The sequence below is a fragment of the Lissotriton helveticus genome, chromosome 11 (assembly GCF_964261635.1).
Source record: "Lissotriton helveticus chromosome 11, aLisHel1.1, whole genome shotgun sequence".
NCBI classification, from domain to species: domain Eukaryota; kingdom Metazoa; phylum Chordata; class Amphibia; order Caudata; family Salamandridae; genus Lissotriton; species Lissotriton helveticus.
The window spans coordinates 635,608,750-635,625,624 of NC_136072.1; positions in this window are offsets into that span (position 1 = coordinate 635,608,750).

Sequence of the window (16,875 nt, forward strand, 5' to 3'; positions counted from 1 at the left end):
ATTTATGTAATTTACGTTATATTAATGTTATATGCTAAAATATTTAAGATTTACTACTTTAAACGGTAGCCATTAGGTAGTGATACCTAGGATCTAGTTTCCTTAGGAAAAGCATTTTTTGACTTGGCCATAACTTTTGGCTTCATTAGACCAATCTGCATGAAATTTTGGCAAAAAAGTGTCACAGTAGTTGCGATAGATTGGGACGATTTTGGGGTGATGCGTGCAGTGGGGACCGAGAATTTGGGGCATCAAATAAGGCTGTGTTTGTAATGTTAATTCCCATAGTAACATTTAGCCACCTCTACAGCCCAAACCACTGAATGGACTTACACCACATTTGGCAGGGAGGTAGATGTTGGTTCAAGGAGATGCCTTTTGCTTATTTGGTGTAGTGATGTATCTGGCCGGGGATGCTTCGCAGTGGTTTTACAATGAATCGCGAATGCCTGCTCCAATGGGAATGTTCTCCTTGGCTGACGCAACCTGACTAGAAAGATGCAGTCACCATTTTATCTATCAGGAACTGTTTCCTGGGGCTGAAAATCTGTGTGAAAGCCCACATAAGGGGTCAGGGTGGAGATACTCTGACCCCATGGTTGAGAAATGGAGGTGTTAGTGACAGAAGTTAGATGTGCAAAATTGGAACCGTGTACTATTGCGGGACAACACGACTATCAACGTTGTCACGAATATTGGTGAAAATATAAAAAAATATATCAATGAATCATTAGTATGCATTGTCATACTGATATTGATAAATATTTTATAGAGTTATTTATATAGTGAGTTATCTACTGTTATGGTTAGAATTAATTATATAGTTTCAATTTTTAAAAATGTGGTGGAGGCCATTGAAATCTTGAATTTGCTTTCCTCTTTCGCGACGTTACCGAGGGGACCGTGATGAGCGACATCACCATGATGTCCGGAGTCACCGCGAGCACGGAAAATAGGTTTTAGAGATGGTTGTTCTAGAAATACACTAGAAAAACATGAGTTGAAAGTGTACAGTGATAATCCCCTAGTGTGTAAAATAGTGTAATATGTGTGCACTTATGTGTTTTCCCTTTATGGGAAAGGTACGATCAACGTGGTTAACAACGTCATCACAATGTCCAGAATAACTGCGAAAACGGTAAATAGGTCTGAAAGATGGTTTTAAGAGAAACTTAGTACAAAAATATGAGTTTAAACATGCTTTGAAAGAGGTATGTAAATTGTAATGTGTGTAGGGCGATGTTCAGAATGGATTTTTTTTAAATATTATTTTTGGATGTGTTGGTGGTCATTGAAATCCTGCTTTTGCTTTCCGCTTTAGTGACGTAACCATGGGGACCATGATGAATGACGTAATCGCGATCTCTGGAGTCACCGCGAACACGGAAAATAGATTTTAGAGATGGTTGTTCTAGAAATACACTAGAAAAACATTGATTTGAAGTGTATAGTAATGCACCCCTAGTGTCTAAAATACAGCAATCTGTGTGCATATATGGGTTTTCACTTTATGGAAAAGGAGCGATCATCATGGTTAACGGCAACATCACAACGCCCTGAATAACCGCGAAAACAGAAAATAGGTCAGAAAACTGGTTTTTAAAGAAACTTAGTACTTGAGGACTCCTAAACTGAGAAAAATCCTAACTTTAAGACTTTCGTTATTCATAGACGGCATTTAGGAGTCCTAAAGTTAGGACTCCTAACTTTACTACTCCTAAACTGAGAAAAATCCTAACTTTAAGACTTTTGGTATTCACAAAAGGCATTTAGGAGTCCTAAAGTTAGGACTCCTAACTTTACTACTCCTAAACTGAGAAAAATCCTTACTTTAAGACTTTCGGTATTCACAGAAGGCATTTAGGAGTCCTAAAGTTAGGACTCCTAACTACTGTGAATACCAAAATGAGTAAGTGCCTTCTGTGAATACCAAAAAGAGTAAGTGCCTTCTGTGAATACCAAAATGGTAGTAAGTTTAGGATTTTGTTTTAAGTTAATTCTGTAAATCGGGCCGCCAGGTTGCCAAGTCTTCCAATATACGGTACGGTTCTTAATTCACAGCGATGTATTATGCAAAATGGGTGTTGGTGATAGGAGGTAACTGAGGGATAGGAAGATGGTAAAAGAGGAGCCAGGAGTTAACATGAGTGGGAAATTATTGAAGCATGTATTAATGAGATATTAGTTGTGAAAGCAAGAAGTTCTTGGAAATCAAAGAGGGAAACAATACATTTCTTTAACTGTATCTACAATGGAGGATGCCAGGGAAGCTCAGAGAAGGGCCAACAGGCAGCTTATTTCATGGAAAAGGCAGAGTGATACATTTTAAAGTAGGGAAACCGAAGACCTCCGTTAGATTTATCCTTTTTTAAAGAGGACAAAGCTATGCGAGGGAGCTTGTACTTCCAAATACATTTTGTTAAAAGAGTATCTATTATCTTCAAAATAAAACCCAGGAATGTAAACAGGGATCATTGAGATAATATATATTATCAGAGGGGTGAGCAGAATCAATTCGGCCCCACCAGAAGAGGAAAAGTGGATGCCAGCTTGTAATAGTATCATTCATTGTTTTGGTAATGTAATCAAAATGTATTTTGATGTTTCAGGGATTGTCAGAGAAAACCAGAACCCCAGATACTTTAGTTTAGAGGGTTGCCATGAAAAACCTGTGTGAACAAAAAGGTGTTTATGACATAAAACATTTAAAGGTGAAACCTCAGATTTATCGGTATTAAGCCAATAACCTGGCAATTGAGAAAATGTAGCAACTTGTTGAAGGAAAGGAGGAAGATAGGTTACATGATTAGAATAATATAGGAGAATAGGATCAGCATAAACTTACATTTTAACCTTATGAGAACCACATTGGAAACCTGAAATATGAGCATCTTGTCTGAATTTAGTTAAAAAGGGTTCCTGCGCAATGATAAACAAAAGAGTTGATAAAGGACACCCTTGCCATACCCCTCTAAACAAATGTAAATATTCCGAAATGTTACCATTAACAAAAATTGAGACTTTAGTACCTGAATATATTAGAGACATTAAAGGAATCAGTTTGGGTGGAAAACTAATCCATCTTAATGCATGAAACATACAATCCCATCCAATCCTATCAAAAGCTTTTTCTGCATCCATAGCACTAGCAGCAATAAGATGATTCAAAGAAGAGGCCTTGCTTAGGACATTAAAAAAGACTCCAGAATAATCAGAGGCTAGTCGTCCCTTAACAAAGACGGATTGTTCAGCGCCTATAATGCCAGGCAAGACATGATCAATACATAACGGCAAAGTCTTGTCAAAGATTTTGTAGTCAGTATTGAATGAGGAGATGGGACGATAATTCTCACATATGGAAAGATTGTTATTATCTTTTTGAATTAAACATATCATGACTTCTTGGAAAGTGCCCTGGGAGGTACCTTTAGTAATAAAATAATTAAATAAAAGTAAATGATTGGGAAGGAGAAGGTTTGCAAACTGATCATAAAATTCAACAGTAAAGCCATCAGGTCCAGGGGCCTCTTTGCAGCATAATACGGAGACCACATGAGTAATTTCCGTTATGGAAATATCAGTTCCAAATGAGTCAAAATAAATATGATGGGAGGGAGGAGAAGCAATGGATTGGAAATATTTGGATAAACTGATTGCACTGGTTGACTTTCTGGAGAATATACATTTTTATAAAAAAGAAACAAATTCATTTAAAATATAATTGTCTTTAAAAAGAGGAGCCCCAGCATGACTTTGTAAGGGTTCTATTCTAGTTCTCTCTTCTTATATTTAAATAATTAGCCAACAATTTTCCCATGTTATGTTGTCCTCCATAGTAACGAGTACTACTTTTCAGTAAATAAGAGGAAGCAGCAGCCGTAGTTAATCTGTTAAAAGTGAGTTTGGCGTTGATAAGATTCTTTAAGGAAGACTCATTATTGGAGTGATAGTAAGTATATTCTAATTGTTTGATTTTTTTAAGTAATTGAGTAGATTGGGCATCCATAGATTTTATTTTTGTGAAATAAAATTCATTATAAAACCCCTAGCAGCTGCCTTAAAGGAGTCCCAGATCATTGAAAAAGAGGAGTCTTGGGTAGTGTTAATAGTAAAAAGTTCTGAAGCGAAGGGACTAAATTGTTCAGTAAATTTAGGGTCTAAGAGTACGGAATTATTAAAACACCATCTACCAGGGTGTGGTGAAAACGGTATAAGGTCAAGATCAACATAAACTGGAGCGTGATCAGATTTTAAAATTGACCCTATTCAGACTGAAGAACATGTTGAGCTAAATATTTACTCAGAAAGAGATAGTCATTATGGGATTGTGAGTGGTGTGGGGCTGAATAAAAACTATACTCCTGGAGATCTGGGTGGCAGTGTCGCCAAATATCAATTAACGATTTACTTTGGACTGTGGATGTAAATTGTGAGTGCATTTTAGTATGAACAAACTTAACTGTTGAATGCCTATCTAGTGTGGGATCATGAATTTTTTTGCAGTCACCAGCAAATATCATGTAATCATCTTCACGTAAAAGCAGTTTATCAGACATTTTTGCCTAGAAGAGATTATAAACAGAGACTTGGCCATACACATTAAAAATAGTTAAAGGTATATTGTCAATGAGGAGTTTAACAATAATCTAATGAACTTCAGAGTTAGATTCCTGATGAACAAGTGTAACAAGCAATTATTAAGGCAGAGAATTGGACCCCATTTTTATTCCCTAAAGCAGGAAATGTGAACACGTTACCTAACAAACATCTCGTCAGCTTGGAAGCCTCAGGCTCAGAAAGATGCAATTCCTGAAGCAATGGAAAATCAGTTTTTAATTTACCTAAATGAGGTAACACCTGTTGCCTTTTAATTGGGTTACCTAACCCTTTAATATTCCAAGTAGTAACTAGGAATGCAATATTTAAAAAATAACATGAACAATCAATATGCCTACAGCTGCAAAATTGAGAACAAGATAAAACAAATATGAAAAGGAATAGGAATAGAACTTTGGTTTGATTATGAAAAGAAAAGAAAAAGGAATGACAGAATAGATAATAGGAAGGAGAATATGGTAGAGAAAAACCATATAAGGAAATGCCATGTTTTTCCTTCGATTTCGATTCTCAAAGTCCTCCATATGCTTTTTGAGAAGAGTTATTCCTGACTCTAGAAAAGAAATCCGTGAGCATGCAGACTAAAAAGATTCTGTTTTTTGATTCACACTGAGAACTCGCGATTCCAAAGAAGACCATTTGTCATCCAGGTGCTGTAATGTCTTATTAGTTTCCTCCATGAAGGGTTTTACTGCACAAATTTCCTCAAGAATCATATCCATAGAAGCTGATGAGGATTGCACTGAAGATCTTTTTTTGGATGTTTAGTGGAACCCACAGGCATCTTGCCTGAGAACAGTGCTTTTGGAATGGCACCCGGTTGAGATTCAGTTTTGTGGGAAGAGGTGTCTTCCATGTTGTTGCAAATAGAGTCTGAATCTGAGTGTGTAGTATGTTTGGAAAAACAGAGAGCTTTAAGATTCCTTAATGTCACCATATAAGAGAAAAGGAGATTATGTGAAGCAAGTTGTATAGCAATTGTAGGACCTCCAATGATGCAGGGCAATTCAGTCACACAATAAAGAGTGGTAAAGCACACGTTATTAAAACTGAAGCACAGAGGAATATACAAACAACAGTCTCCACCTTCCTCTCAAATAGTAAGAATGAAAATTTTAAAAAGGTGCTTATAGTCTATATTCTAGGAGCCATTAAGATATCAGTTATGCGCTGCAAGAAGATAATCCACAAAGACAAATTGCTGAGGAAAAAAGTCTACTGGGACAAGAAGAGTAGAGGATCCTTTATGAAAGGCCATGTCAAAAAGAAAAAAAATGAAAAAAATATGATAGCTATGAAATTTGAGGCAAAATATTATCCAAATGGCCTGTAGAACAGGAATGTGGTAAATATTAGCTGCCTCATGATAGAAAGGAACATGCTCATCATTCAAAATGGCGGGTGCAGCTTGTAAGTGTGGAAAAATCCCCAGGGCCGTAGCTGCCAGAAACACACAAGAATAGGAGTTATATGAAACTCCAGTGACTCGCCAAGTCAGGAGGGAGAGGTGCCGTAATGTCTCTTCCCTTGGCGAGTACTGGACCGGTTGAGGAAAGACTCCCTGGTCCGTCGGAGCTGAGCGTGGCCCCGCCATCTTTAATCGGTGCCGAAACCACAACCCCTCATGTAGAAACAGGTTTAATAACATGTTTCCTGGCTTTTTTCAATCTGTGGACAGAATTGATTTGACCACTTCCATTTCTGTCTTTGGCATATATCAGAGTACAGGGGAGGGTGGGAAAAGAGCGAGCGGGGGGAAAATATGACAACTAATGTATTCTGTTGGCTTTTTTACTCCCTTCTATGTTGAATATATGTCTAAAACAAAGCATTTTTAAAAAAGGACAGAGGATCACAGCGAGGCCCTAAATAAGGTGATCCTATGAGTCTGCTCCATCAATGATTTATTTTTAATATGGGAAGGCTGCAAGGAGGAATTGATCATCTTTTTAAAATAAATAACACCCATCAAAAATTGCAATTCACCTATGAAATGAGGAACATTAAAACCAGTTATCTGGACATGGACGTGTACATTGACATCGGCAAATTATGTACTAGGTTGCATCAGAAACCATCTAGTTGCAATAGTATACTATTTGCATTCAGTGCTCATCTGAAAGCATTGAGATGGACTGTTCCATATGGGGAGTTTTTAAGAACTAGAAGGAACTGCTCTGAAATGGAGGAATTTGAAATTCAAGGACAAGAAATGTTCCAAAGATTTAGAAGATGAGGATACCCAATCACTGTACTGAGGGGTGCTTTGGAGAGAGCAAGTTCAATATAAAGGGATGAATTATTAATTCCTAAGATCTCTAAAAAAGCAGAAAAAGATAATACTATAATATATATAGTTGATTTTAAACTGAATATGGAAATCAAAATTGTTTTAAACATTTACTGGAACGTTCTTAAAAAAGATGAAGATTTAAAGAAAAATGTTTCTGATTATCCAAGCATTCGGTGATATGTTAGTGCAAAGTCACTTTGTAAATCATAGAATTGAAAATAAAAATTGGATAAAGACACCAGACTTTTATAAATGAAAGAAATTTAAAGCCTGTCAATTTGGCCCCAACACAACATCATTCAAGATATCCGATGGAAGTCTCAAGGAAATCAAAGAATGGATCCATTGTGAAACAACTGATGGGGTGTATGTTTTGGAATGTGGCTGTGGCAAGAAGTATGTCGAGTGTAAGTAAATAAGTTGAAACTCTGCATACTTCAACATTTGAGAGCAATGACCAATCGAGACTACAGTTATGTGGTGGCAAAACATACCTGGGAAGTACATAGTGGTAAAAAAGAAGCTCTTTGTTATTATGGAATACAGCATATATGTATCAAGCCCAGAGGAGGTGATCGTGAATTGGCTTTAAGGAGATGGGAATATAGATGGATACTTGCTATAGGCACTGAAAGTCCCTGAAGATTGAACTCTATGTAAAGGTATGAATGCCATTTCATGAGGTTTTATGTGGTTCAGAGAAAAAGTAGGAAACAATGGAGAAAGAGAAAGAAGGGGAATAATAATAGAGATAATTATCTACTGAAATATATTTTCATCTTATTTCATTTTGTCTCTGAATATATCTGTATTTGTTGCAATTGGTTTTTGGATCCCTGAGTTTATATTTATCCTTCCATTTGTTTATTACATTCTATACATGTATTAACGTGCTTTTAGATGGAACAAGGTTGCTAGGTATACATTTTTCATAATAATATTTTAATCTATGGCCTTTGACAACCTTTTTAAGGAAGTCCAAACTCTTTTTGGGTACTCCAAAAACAATGTTTGCACTTTATGAAATGATGCTGCCTAAAGTATGCTCTTTAAAAACACTACTGCACGTTATTAAATAATGCTAATAAATTTGCACTTTAAAGAGGCTGTAAAACTGCTTTAAAATCTGAGCCTGCGGACTGTACTTTGAAATTCTGCTGCTCAGCAAAAATATTTTCTTTGCACATTTTGCACTGCATACACTATTTGCACTTTTTGAATGCCTTTTCTATTTACTCAATGTTTACTTCAATATGCACTTTAGAAAATAGAGGTTAAGTAACTTGAAATAAGAAAGAAATAAGCAATTTGAAAAGTGATCATTCATAGTGGATTGCGTTGGATTAGAACGTTTCTCTTCCTTTTTGCTCTTTCTCCTTTAAGGATTTGGGTACCGGGTAGGAACAGGATTAAAAGACAGTTTATGGGAAAAGCCACAATTTAAAGTTCAGTGAAGTTAAAACTTGTCTACTTAAGAAAAATCGAATTCATAGCGAGTCATCATGCTCATCATTCTGATGACTATTTCATCTATAAATATGAATGTTTTTATGGTATTAATGCCTTTTAGAAACAGTCAATGTTATGATTTTTTTTAATGTTTTTACCATCCAATATTCTAATAATGAAATGTATGTGTGAAAAATCAACTCAGAAAAAAGAGAAAGATAAGAAGGTACTTTAGCCGGCAAATGGAGATTATGGTCTTTTCTGTATATAAATGGATTGGAGAATTGGGTACTTTATGGGAAAAATAACAGAGAAATGACTTCAGGAATTCTTTTTTGAAAGGTCTTAGTAAAAAGCTAAAATAGTCCAATTGTATTTTAGATGGGTGGTGGTAAAAGAGAGAAGTTTCCATTTTAACAGACACTCTGTAAAACACGACTTTGTGGCCTAGTAGAAGGCTTTTGCTGAAAATGGTCAGCCTGTTTGCCAGCACTTTGGTTTTTCAGAAGAAAAAAAATAAAATAATTCCATGGAACTGACTGGAGTTGTGCCATCTCCCGTTTTGCACTTGAGGAAAAAGTTGAGCTGTAAAAAGGTTGTCAATCAGGAATTGTTTTCTTATATATATATATAAATATATAAAGGGCCATCAACCAAAGAAAGCGTGTATTTAAGAGATGTTACAAGTGCCATGCATTTAAGAAGACATCCCCTGATGAAGAGGCGAACGGCCTTGTAACGCGTAGGGCTGCATTAACATACTCACTGGGATGCTGAGGCAGATTTAAGAAACACTGGATACGATAGAGCTGTGAGTGCCTTCTTGAAGCGTGGGACATTGGTAAATAAAATTTGGACACAGCATCCCTGCCCTGAAGGAGAGCACCATCTTTAAACATGTAGAGGCTGTGGCTTAGGACACTACCTAAGCTTTGACAAACACAGTGAGCTAACAAGATCGGCCTTGAGAATCACCCTCCTACTAAGGAATGGATTAAGCACTCTTATGCTCTGGCGCTTGGAACCCACTATAACAATGAACTCTCCACGGACCACATGTCCCAACATGCATCCTGAATGGTAGCGCACGATGCGTGGCCCACTGAGGGGCCATCACCCAATTAAAGCATGTATTTAAGAGATGTCACAAGTGCAATGCATTTAAGAAGATATCCCCTGCTGAAGAGGCGAACAGCCTTGAAATGCGTAGGGCTTCATTAAAATACTCACCGGGATGCCGAGGCAGAGTAAAGAAACTCTGGATGCGAGTAAGCTGTGAGTGCCTCCTTGAAGCGCGGGACATTGGTAAATAAAATATATATGTGTATATATATATATATATATATATATATATATATATATATATATATATATATATATATATATATATATATATATATATATATATATATATTCACTGAAAAAACCATAGGTTATAGACCATATATAGTTAGGAATTTGCATTTACAAAACCTTGAAAATTCACTGAAAAAACCATAGGTTAGAGACCATATATAGTTAGCTGGACATTTTATTGACATAAAACCAATGAAATTCCATATATAGTTAGTTGCACTAACTATATATCGCGCACCCGCAATCCACTGCTGATGATGTCACATATTACATCATTCATGACATGGTCAGTGACATCACTGATGACATCACTGATGACATCTCAAATGACATCACTGATGACATCACTGATGACATCTCAAATGACATCACTGATGACATAATCTAGTGTCTGTGTGTTTTTGTAAAGTTTAAATATGTTTTACATATTGAAGAATGAGTGGATGTATGGAAGACTGAGTGTGTGTGTGGCTGGCTGGGAGGTGTGTGACTCTGTGCATATCAATGTGTACTTGTATCAGTGATTGTATAAGAGATATAATATATGTGTTAGTATATGTGTGAAAAGTATGGTGTTCTGTGTTTAACTGTATAGATGAGGAAATGGAAGTGTGATTGATTCTTTACAGGACTGACTAGGTGTGTGAGTAACTCCATGGATGAGTGGCAGTGTGTGAGTGTCTGCATAGGTGTATGAGTGCATATGATAGTGTTGTAATAATGAGTGACTGTATGTATGAGTGATTGTATGGGTGAATGAGTAAATGTGTGTGTAGACGTAGGAATCAGTGAGTGCGTATGTAGTAACTGGTATTGGTGTGTCATGATGTCATCAGTGATGTCATTTGAGATGTCATCAGTGATGTCATTTGAGATGTCATCAGTGATGTCATCAGTGATGTCACTGACCATGTCATGAATGATGTAATATGTGACATCATCAGCAGTGGATTGCGGGTGCGCGATATATAGTTAGTGCAACTAACTATATATGGAATTTCATTGGTTTTATGTCAATAAAATGTCCAGCTAACTATATATGGTCTCTAACCTATGGTTTTTTCAGTGAATTTCCAAGGTTTTGTAAATGCAAATTCCTAACTATATATGGTCTATAACCTATGGTTTTTTCAGTGAATTTCATTGGTTTTTTAAAAGCTAATATCTATAGCTGTAAAATATATTCTTTATTACGTGACGTATCACGTAGCCACGTGAGAAGCCTCATGACGCGTCGCATAACCGCGACGTATCGGCTCTGCAGCGCAAACAAAACCCGTAACGTAAGCGTGCCGGAGCACGCTTACAGATATAAATATTTTTTTTAACCTTAATTAGACAAAATCCACACGTGCACATATCTTGAGGCCTTGCAAAGGCACATCAAACAAACAGTCCCTACAATTTTGCCAAGTTTGCTGGAAATCTATTCCCTTAATTTTTTTTTTACTGTTTCTCTTGGTTTTCCCCTTGTTACGCTTACCGGGACGCTACCCGGTACGCGAACCGGACGCTCAAAAAACACAAGATGGCGGACTCCCGTTACGCTGCCGGTTAGCTGCCCGGTTCGCGTACCGGGAAGCGCCTCTACCGCGAAAAATCGCGGGGGACTTTAATATCCCCCTCATCAATCCTAGGGGGTCAGGAGGGGTTTACCTTGCCCCCTTTCCTTCATTTCCCCCTTCTTTTTTCACCACATCTTGTCTCTCGAACCTACCGACAGACAAGATGGCGGCCGCTCCGGACTGTTTACAATGTTGACAGCTACGCTGCCGGTTAGCTGCCCGGTTAGCTGCCCGGTGAGCTGCCCGCTTTTTTTTTGCCCCGCGGGGCACTTTAATATCCCCCTCATCAATCCTAGGGGGTCAGGAGTGGTCTACCTTGCCCCCTTTCCTTCATTTCCCCCTTCGTTTTTCACCACATCTTGTCTCTCGATCGTACCGAGAGACAAGATGGCGGCCGCTCCGGACTGTTTAGAATGTTGACAGACACCGGAGAGCCAATCAGCTTCGCTTCGCGAAGTTCCGTTACGCGTCAGGTACGCGAACCGGGGCGCTAACCGGAGCGCTGTCACAGATATATATATTTTTGTAAACGTTAATTTCCCAAAATCCACTGGAGCACATATATTGAGACATAGCAAAGGCACGTCGGGCAAACCATATCTACAATTTTGCCAAGTTTCATGTAAATCTATTCAGCCGTTCGAGCTAAAAGTGAGTCCAACCCCCCTATGGAAAAATGAATGGGAAAAACGCGTTTTGGGACCCCCCTTTTTTCTCGGCCCCCCCTTGACGAAACCCCCCCAAATTTTCAGGGGCTGCTCGGAAACAAAATGTGCCATTGTCCTGAAAATTTCAGCCAATTCCGTCCACAAACGCCAAAGTTATTAGACATAGAATTTTCAGAAATCCCATAGAGAAAAAATCCTAACTATATATACCCACTGGCTATCGCCAGTAGGTAATATACATATATAAACATATATAATCTGCATATCTATATAAATATAAATGCATGCATACATATACATATATGCATACATATGCATGTTATTTACATGAAAGTTTTAAAAACACTAATAAAAGCAAAGCTAAAAAGCCACCTCATTACAAACAGAATGGCTTTAACTTAAACGAGGGCGAGATCTATTGCATTTTCAATGCTTGTTTACTTTGGTTCTATCAAGAAGGCATTCAGATGTGTCACACATTTGCCATAAATTCTGAATGTTAGCACTCTAGTTGCTCATTAGATCACTGTAGTAAAGCTACTGCTCACCAGGGAAGTGTGCTGCTAATCATGGTTTGCAGCCATTTTCCCATATTTTTTATCCCGCAGACTTTCAGTCCGCATACCATTATCCCGCAAGGTCATTGACCTCGCATACCATTATCCCGCATTTTTTCAAAACGCATGTGCATTTATCGCGCATGCCTTTACAAAGAATTACGTTTTAAAGGCATGTATGGTAAATGCATTTGCGTTGTGAAAACCACGATGACGAGAGAGGTAAGTGGGTTTGTGTTAATTTTTTCGTGGGTTAGTGATTGTGTAGTGTAGTGTAGTGTTGTGTAGTGTAGTGTTGTGTTAGTGTAGTGTAGAGTTGTGGTGGTTGTTTAGTGTAGGGTCATGCTGGGGGTAGTGTTTTAGGGTTTAGGGTTGTGTTGTAGTGTTTGCGTAGTGTAGGGTCATGCTGGGGGTAGTGTTTTAGGGTTTAGGGTAGTGTTGTAGTGTTTGCGTAGTGTAGGGTCATGCTGGGGGTAGTGTTTTAGGGTTTAGGGTTGTGTTGTAGTGTTTGCGTAGTGTAGGGTCATGCTGGGGCTAGTGTTTTAGGGTTTAGGGTAGTGTTGTAGTGTTTGCGTAGTGTAGGGTCATGCTGGGCGTAGTGTTTTAGGGTTTAGAATAGTGTTGTAGTGTTTGCGTAGTGTAGGGTCTTGCTGGGGGTAGTGTTTTAGGGTTTTGGGTAGTGTTGTAGTGTTTGCGTAGTGTAGGGTCATGCTGGGGTGTAGTATTTTAGGGTTTAGGGTAGTGTTGTAGTGTTTGCGTAGTGTAGGGTCATGCTGGGGGTAGTGTTTTAGGGTTATGGGTAGTGTTGTAGTGTTTGCGTAGTGTAGGGTCATGCTGGGGGTAGTGTTTTAGGGTTTTGGGTAGTGTTGTAGTGTTTGCGTAGTGTAGGGTCATGCTGGGGTGTAGTGTTTTAGGGTTTTGGGTAGTGTTGTAGTGTTTGCGTAGTGTAGGGTCATGCTGGGGTGTAGTGTTTTAGGGTTTTGGGTAGTGTTGTAGTGTTTGCGTAGTGTAGGGTCATGCTGGGGGTAGTGTTTTAGGGTTTTGGGTAGTGTTGTAGTGTTTGCGTAGTGTAGGGTCATGCTGGGGGTAGTGTTTTAGGGTTTTGGGTAGTGTTGTAGTGTTTGCGTAGTGTAGGGTCATGCTGGGGGGTAGTGTTTTAGGGTTTTGGGTAGTGTTGTAGTGTTTGCGTAGTGTAGGGTCATGCTGGGGGTAGTGTTTTAGGGTTTTGGGTAGTGTTGTAGTGTTTGCGTAGTGTAGGGTCATGCTGGGGGTAGTGTTTTAGGGTTTAGGGTAGTGTTGCAGTGTTTGCGTAGTGTAGGGTCATGCTGGGGGTAGTGTTTTAGGGTTTAGGGTAGTGTTGTAGTGTTTGCGTAGTGTGGGGTCATGCTGGGGGTAGTGTTTTAGGGTAGTGTTGTAGTGTTTGCGTAGTGTAGGGTCATGCTGGGGGTAGTGTTTTAGGGTTTAGGGTAGTGTTGTAGTGTTTGCGTAGTGTAGGGTCATGCTGGGGGTAGTTTTTTAGGGTTTAGGGTAGTGTTGTAGTGTTTGCGTAGTGTAGGGTCATGCTGGGGTGTAGTGTTTTAGGGTTTTGGGTAGTGTTGTAGTGTTTGCGTAGTGTAGGGTCATGCTGGGGGTAGTGTTTTAGGGTTTAGGGTAGTGTTGTAGTGTTTGCGTAGTGTAGGGTCATGCTGAGGTGTAGTGTTTTAGGGTTTTGGGTAGTGTTGTAGTGTTTGCGTAGTGTAGGGTCATGCTGGGGGTAGTGTTTTAGGGTTTAGGGTAGTGTTGTAGTGTTTGCGTAGTGTAGGGTCATGCTGGGGGTAATGTTTTAGGGTTTAGGGTTGTGTTGTAGTGTTTGCGTAGTGTAGGGTCATGCTGGGGGTAGTGTTTTAGGGTTTAGGGTTGTGTTGTAGTGTTTGTGTAGTGTAGGGTCATGCTGGGGGTAGTGTTTTAGGGTTTAGGGTAGTGTTGTAGTGTTTGCATAGTGTAGGGTCATGCTGGGGTGTAGTGTTTTAGGGTTTTGGGTAGTGGTGTAGTGTTTGCGTAGTGTAGGGTCATGCTGGGGGTAGTGTTTTAGGGTTTAGGGTAGTGTTGTAGTGTTTGTGTAGTGTAGGGTGATGCTGGGGGTAGTGTTTTAGGGTTTAGGGTAGTGTTGTACTGTTTGTGTAGTGTAGGGTCATGCTGGGGGTAGTGTTTTAGGGTTTAGGGTAGTTTAGTTGTTTAGTGTATGCTAAAGGCATATTCGTTCTAAAAGTTTTCGTTATTTTAATTTGCGGCCTAATAGTACATGCGGGATTTTTTTTGTGGACTGATGGTATGCGGGATTTCGTCATATATTCGCTAATCATACTTTCTATGGCAAAATGAACCCCCTCATTTTGTTCCTTTTTAAATTAAATGTTTTAAGAGTTACCACTTTATTCCAATCAAGATGGCTTCAGGTGTGCCATACCTTTGTAATAAGTAGGACTGTTAGCACTCTAGTTGTTCTTTAGAACACTCTGGGACATTCTGTCATTGGGCTATAGTTGGGCTACATCTGGCTGATATTTGGGCTACATTTGTTTTTTTTGTCTCTGGTGGCCATCTTTGGGCTACATTGGGCTACATTGGGCTACATTGGGCTACATTTGGGCTCCAACATATATATAGCCCAATGTAGCCCAATATATATTTTTCAAAGTTAATTTTCGTAAAAACCACTGGAGCCTATATCTTGAGACATAGCAAAGGCACATCTGGCTACCAGTCCCTACAATTTTGCCAAGTTTGGTGTAGATCCATTCAGCCGTTCAGGCTAAAAGTGAGGCCAACCGCCCTATGGAAAATTGCATGGGAAAAACACGTTTTGGGACCCCCCTTTTTTCTCGGCCCCCCCTTGACGAAACCCCCCCAAATTTTCAGGGGCTGCTCAGAAACAGAATGTTCCATTTTCCTGATAATTTCAGCCAATTCTGTCCTCAAACGCCAAAGTTATTGGACATAGAATTTTCAAAAATCCCATAGGAAAAAAATCCTAACTATATATACCTACTGGCTATTGCCAGTAGGTAATATATATATATATATATATATAGATCCTTCATACCCAGTGGCCAGGCATTTTTCAGAATGTCACAATAGCGACCGCACACTGCTTACATTTTTCTGCATCGATCATGTCCCCGTCAATGAACGGGGTGGTAACAGAGAACAAAAATTACGTAGACTCGAATCGAGATACATAATTGACCTACGTACCGTAATTCCCTTTGGCCTCAATTCTGAAGAAGAATTATCCATACACCTTGGATAAGTGAGCTATGATGTTCCAAAGTTTGAATATTTGATGTGCCTGTATTTTTGTGAGATTTTTCTTGTATTATGTAAAGCAACAGGTTTTCTTTAGGGATCCAATGTTAACAGAGCAATGTTTTGAATGAATCTAATCCTGAGTAACACACCCGACTTCCTTGAGAATTAATTATCTTGTAAACATTTACCCATTCAGGGTTTAATTATTCCTGTAAATATTGTATAGAGATTCATTTATGCCCATCCAGGGCTCAATTATGTTGTTTATGTGACTAATAAAGCGGGCTGAACTGTCGCTAGTAATTACAATAATCTGGTTTGTAAATAATTATGAAGGACCTAGAGTTTGCATCACCTTGGTATAAATGAATTTTGAGTTATTTTTGAATTCTATACTGTTGTAAATATATACGAATTGTTGAATATGTTGTAAATAGACAAACTCAAAGATGGCCCCCAGCGACGATTAATGTCCTGTCCGCTTTCTAGGTTCATGAACTGTGGGCCTCTTAGTAAACAAACTGAGATTTGAATGTATAAAATGGCGGGAGGCCCCATTTTGCGTTGACACAGTGGATTAAGGCACCTATGCCGAAACGCGTCCTTTTTGTGTGCTAAATAAACTTTGAAGATTGTTGAAAACTCACCACAAGAGTGCGGCCACTTCCTTCGTGTCTGGGGGAAATTGTGAGCTGATATATATACATATATATGATATGAGTTATCACTATATATATGTATCGATGATATGAGTGTTAAACAACACTGTATTTCTGATATTTTAGTTCTTACCCATTATATGTATGAGGGCACAATATTTGGATAATCTTTGTTTTTGACACAATATGTGTGTCAAATAAAATTGTTTACCTCAATATTGTGTCAGTGATCTGTTCCTGCCTTACCCATAGTAATACTTTTATAAATGAGTTAGATCATCATTTACATCTAGAACACTCAGATGCTCTCCATTCACATTTAGATAATATACTAATGCAAACCATTTCAGAACCTTTATGGAATATGACTATATATAAAATTCACCAGTCAAGAACTCTCCCACCAGTCATAATGATAAATCA